This window comes from Nicotiana tabacum, chromosome 15 (genome assembly GCF_000715075.1).
Source record: "Nicotiana tabacum cultivar K326 chromosome 15, ASM71507v2, whole genome shotgun sequence".
NCBI lineage: Eukaryota > Viridiplantae > Streptophyta > Magnoliopsida > Solanales > Solanaceae > Nicotiana > Nicotiana tabacum.
This window is the reverse complement of record NC_134094.1, coordinates 17255068-17260808: the sequence shown is the minus strand read 5'-3', so window position 1 is coordinate 17260808 and position 5741 is coordinate 17255068. Positions and strand designations below refer to the sequence as shown.

At 32.8% G+C, this 5741-nt stretch overlaps 1 long non-coding RNA gene across 2 annotated transcripts; it reads left to right on the top strand.

The window, feature by feature from the left end:
- Positions 1-2038: 2038 nt before the first annotated feature.
- LOC107798239 (uncharacterized) lies at positions 2039-5100 on the top strand. 2 transcript variants are annotated; one of them, XR_012699510.1, is made up of 6 exons: positions 2039-2348; positions 2576-2632; positions 2722-2801; positions 2907-3161; positions 3256-3350; positions 4727-5100. It is a non-coding gene; the product is annotated as an uncharacterized LOC107798239 (long non-coding RNA). The 2 variants fall into 2 exon arrangements; XR_001650855.2 differs by having other exon boundaries at positions 2040-2348; positions 3256-5100.
- The last annotated feature ends 641 nt before the right edge of the window (positions 5101-5741 follow it).

Below are 5741 nucleotides of genomic sequence, written 5' to 3'. Positions count from 1 at the left end.
TATATATATATATATGTGTGTGTGTGTGTGTGTGTGAGTTTTTCTTCCGCTAATTCTATATATTATGTTTTCAAACATAAATGATATGGGGGTTTATTGAGATAGTCGGCGCCTAGTATTGAGATAGGCGCCATCACGACGGGTGAGATTTTGGTTCGTGACATTACTGTCATTTCCCTATTATATCTGCACTGTTATTATCTGGATTTGGACTGTACCTTTCTGAGCTCGTCACTACTTTCAGCCCAAGGTTAGTCTTGTTAATTATTGAATATATTGGGTCGGTTGTACTCACACTATACTCTGCTCTTCGTGTGTAGATCTAGGTACATATGGACTCGGCGGTTGCTAGTTTCGGTGCAGTGTCTGCTTGGAGACTATTGAGGCAGCTGCTATAACGCCCGCAGATCTCGACTCTCCTTCTTTTTAGTTTTATTCAATATTGTTCTATTTTTCAGACGGTTATATTAGAAATTTAGACTGTGTTGACACTTTATAGCTCATTAACCGTTGACACCCGAATTTTTGGGGATCTTGTAGTTGTTCTTATCGGTTATTTATGAGATTTTTCACTATTAAGCTTATTACATCATGCTTTTAATTTAAAATGTGTAGTTATTTTGTGATTGTCGGCTTGCCTAGTAATGTGATAGGTACTATCACGACATGTTGAGATTTGGGTCTTGACACAATACAACTCTTCCTTAGCAAACTATGTATTCAACTTACAAAGAAATTACATTTGTCTTACCTTCTTCTAATACTAGGAAGTTGCCACTTATCTAGTGTAAAGTGTCCCTTCGCCTCTTTTGGAGGATGTTCGAAAGAGTAGTAGAAGGTATCATTTCCACTAGATGAGGCAAGCTTAGCTAAGAAATCCGTCATCTGATTGGCTTCTCCAAAGATTTCAAGATATGCATGCATTACGCATTTATTGTAATCTGATAATCATAAAATATATATTGTTCATTAAATTTACAATGTTGCAATTGATGTAAAATTATGTTAGATAATACATTTGAGGGAAATAAACCTTACTGTATGTACTTTTATTACTCTTCTCAAATATGAGGACATAGGGAGAAACAAAGAGTCACATGCATGGTCATAAATTTCTTTGTCGTGCGCAACTTAAATTTGCTTCAAAATTAGAAAGAGAGAGTCACATAGGTCAGAGTATTTTTAGTAACCGAGTTATGGACGATTTGTCCAACAATAAATCATATCTGTATTAATTTGCAAGCTTTACGTTCTATTATGGGTAAAAAAGAGATCTCCTAGAAGTTTTATATTAATGTATGAATAGAATAAATTAGATTATACATTCATCTTCAAGAGAATGTTGAAATAAATTACAAAGGTTGCTCCCAGCAGAATTTGGAGATAAATTCATAGTGCGCAACTAGCAGTTTTCTACTATTTAGTGTATTTAGGTGATGGCTGTAGTTTCACAGTATTGGAACTTTTAGGGAATTAACGCACAACCTTAAAGAAGTTCATTATTCTTTTCTACTCTAATGGTCAGAGGTGGAACTAGAATTTCAATCTTATAAGTTCTGCATTTTAAAACGACGATTTCAAGTGTTAATAAGTGGATTTTACTTTTTATATTGGTACATATTTAATGAATTTCTTAACACAAAATACACTGTTTGAGCAAAAACAGCTGGATTTGCGGAACCTATAGCTCAGCTTCTCCTCCGCCTTCCAATGGTAGTGAGACGAAGAGTCACATGCAAAACATAAATCTGCTCCAAAATTAGAAAGCAAGAATCACATAGTCAAAGTCACTTTTAGTAACCAAGTTAAAGAAGATTTGCCCTATATTTCGTTTATAAGCAGTTCAAATATTAAGAATGTGGGGACCAATTTAATTAATTGGCTGTGAATTTATAATTGTACTCACATGCAGCGACTAACCTAATATGGGATACCATTTAATAAAAGCTGGCTGCTAAATTTAGTTCTATTACAAAGACTACTGGTTGATGTTATGATCACAGTGCTTTATAAAAAGGCTCTCTATATATATCTTACGCTTCGAAAACATCTTCAGCTCAGTACTCTTTTCTTCTTCACAGCATTTCAAGCTCCTTTCTTCTTCTGCTATTGAGATGATATATGCTGAAAATGTACGTCCCATTTCCCCCTCATATATAGTCCTCTTATTTCTCTCTAATTATATGGCTAAAAATATAAGAAATTTTTAAACTTTGATGATGGGCCATCCTTAGTGGAACTTCAGCAGGAGGGTTGGGTGCAATCCTACATTGTGACAAATTCAGACTTTTTTTCTCCTTGACTGCTAGAGTTAAATGAATCTCTGATGCTGGTTTCTTTATTAATGCGTAAGTTCATGAATCTGAGAAAATTTTCAAGAGTGTGTTTCTCTTTTTAACTAATTCTTGTATGAGTTTATACAAAAAACTATAACTGGTGAGCCACGTATTAAAGAGTATTTTAAGAGAGTTGTTACTTTGCATGTCAGAACCATCATTTAGTAAATTGTTTCTCTTTTATTATTCTTTATTGTTTTTTATAAAACATTACTAACTCTCTTTGGGGTGTACTTTAGGGATCTGCCAAGAACCTACCACTCTCTAGCACATTCTTGAGCTTAGACCCAAGTTTGGTAAGAACAGTTTTATTTATTTATTGTGTTAATAAATTGACCAACATGATCTTTCTAACTAAAAAGTATACAATCCAATGATTTGGCAGTGCTTCTTCCCTCAGTATATGCAGCACCACATATTTGCACGCCACTTTTCATCATTAATTCGGCTTATGATTCTTGGCAGGTTTGAAAATCAATTTCTATATATGATAGTAACTAATACATTTCTGAATATATTTTATTTTCCTTCAAATTCTAAAGGGTTTGCCTATTGATTCTTGAAAAGTAGATAAACAACATTTTGGTTCCCGAATGTGTTGCTGACCCTGAACATGTTTGGGATACATGCAAGAAAGATATAAATAAATGCTCACCAAGTCAAATCCAATCTCTCCAAGATTTTAGGTCGACATTTTTAGAGGCATTGAACGATTTAGGACCAAGTATATCAAGAGGTTATTTCATTTCTTCTTGCCATTTCCACCATGGCATTGAAATACAAAGCTATTGGTCCAACAACAACTCTCCAACAATAGCAAACAAGGTCATATTTTCATTTCTTTTTTTCTTTATATTACTGTAATTTTTCAGCTTTCTTGTGTTGTTATTTGACGTTTGATACTAACTCATTATAACAGACAATTGTTGAAGCTGTTGGAGACTGGTCTTTTGGTAGAAGTGGATTCCAAGGGGTTTACTGCCCCTATCCTTGTGGCAAATATTGCCAGTAGAGGTTGCTCTTATTTTTTTTCGTAAACAAGTGGAGTAACTAGTGTAAAGCTACTCATGTATTATTGCAAAATTGTAATTTTTGTTTTTGTTTTCACCTCAACATGTTTTGATTGAGCAAATTATATTTTTTGTCTTCACACGTTTTGATCGAACAACTTTTTTCCCTTAAAAACAGATTTGCTAATTGGAAAGTTTATATCATTCCAAATAAAATTTCGTCATCTGTAATAATCAATTAGCAAAAAATTGCATGCGATGAATGTTTCCTCTCCTTTTCTGAAACTCCAAAAGGAGCAAATAAAGTCGGACCTTACGTTACAGTATTAAGGACCTATTTATGAGCCATTTCTTGTCTCACATAAAATTGATAAAGCATTACCAATTAGAACCATATTGTTTACCAGACACAACTTGACTAGTAAATTGCGTAAGCGAACATAATTTTTATTTATTTCTTGAAGTATATCTATACTATAATTTGTGGAAATATCTATTTAATGATTTTTTTTTTGTATTTCGTACCCCTAATGTATGTAATAAAAGGTCCATTTTGATAGATTTTTCCCTCCCTTTCTAACCTTTATTTTCTTCATTACTTACTTTCTCTGTTAATCCTCACAAAATGAATTATTTTATGATTTTGCAAATAAATAAATAGATTAAAAAGCAAAATCGTAAAAATCAAGTAAATGGAGTGTAAATGTAACTAAAGAAAACATTGGATAATTAGTGGTGAAAAGTAAAAAGAATATCTATCCATTAGTTGCTTTTTTCATTTCATCTACATGACTTTATATATTCTTATATTATTCAGTATTGTAGTATAAATCCAATTAAATGAAAAGCTTTTGTGGTATTTTATATGAGAATCAACTTATGTAACTAGGTAATATTTATGGATAATGTCTTTCATCCAAAATTATTGTTCTCAATAAGCTAGGTTTTTTTATATATACTTAATTAAAAAATCACATTTACATTTCATTTCATTCTAATTATGAATGCTTATTTGCATTTGAATGGAAGGATTTGGGCATGTGGAAGTGTAATTACTCGATATTTGCTGGATGCGCAAGAATAGGCCTCCCCTAAATTCCAGTAGATGTTTTTACCTTTTTATGTGAATTACACTTCAAAAATGATATCTTTCAATAAGCTACCAATTAGTTTATATTTCAGAAAAGATGGTTACCAGAATATTTATTGGTACTAACAAAAGTATTATTTTGCATGACATATATATTCCGAAGAAAATGTGTTATAAGCAAATCATGGCGGTGTTGGAAATTTGCATTTTTGTCTTAGTTATATTTCCTGAGACGTGGTAAACTGTAGAACTCCTGAAAAAACAGAGTTAATTTGCTATTTGGTATGCAGGGAAGACTGGATGATTTATGGATGGGACTATACGAAGAACCTTACTCAAGAACAAATTAATGAAAAATGCAGAAGGGGAGAAAGATTTATGCCATGTGAAATTGATGGAGAACTGATCTTGTAATTAATTATAAATATTATATTTTCTTATAGAAATTTGTTCACATATAATCGGTAAAAAAATAACACACAATATTTATAAATAAATTACGAGAGATCTTTAGAAGGTTATTTTCTTCCATTCAAGTTTTAAGCAGGCGTAGGAGATCATTTTCTTTGATATTATGGAAAATGGTCAAAATTGCCGTTAATAGTTGGGCATTTATTTGCCCCTGCCTTGACAAATAATGTATCATTTGTGTCCTTACTTTTAATTTCAGTCATGTGTCAATGTAATATAAAAACCTATTTTTAAATATTTTTTCTTATTTTCACTTTTGTTTATCACCTTTTTCCTTTTCTTTTACTTTTTCACTCCCCCCTTCCCCAACCATGTCTTCAAGATCAGACCCACCCCTCCTCACTTCCTTCTTCTTCCCCAATCACCAAGGTTTTCTAAGAGAGCGGGGCTTAGTCTTCTACTCCAGATTTTTCAGCCTCTTTCATCTTGAAGTAAATGATATTACCTTGAGAAAATCCCCCAAATGATCCCTATCGTTTGCTAAATGGTTTACATATACCCTCCATTTACCTTTCCGTCCAAAAAAGCACACGACGTTAATTATATTAACAAAATTGCCCCCGCATCTAACGACGAAATTTGGGGGCATTCAATTTAGTGATGTGGCAGATTCTCATGGGGCCAAGTAGCAATCTCGGGCTGATAGAAAAAAAATTGACCTTATTTTCGTCCCACTTAATCCGACCCAACGTTTTTTAACCGGGTCATAAAATAATACTTAACACATAATTTCACAAAGATAGGACCCAATAAGTGATCGAATTTGTTTTCGGATAGAGCGTCGCTTCTGCGGCCAAATATCAATTTTTTTGTCCGTGCAGTGCTATCAAACTG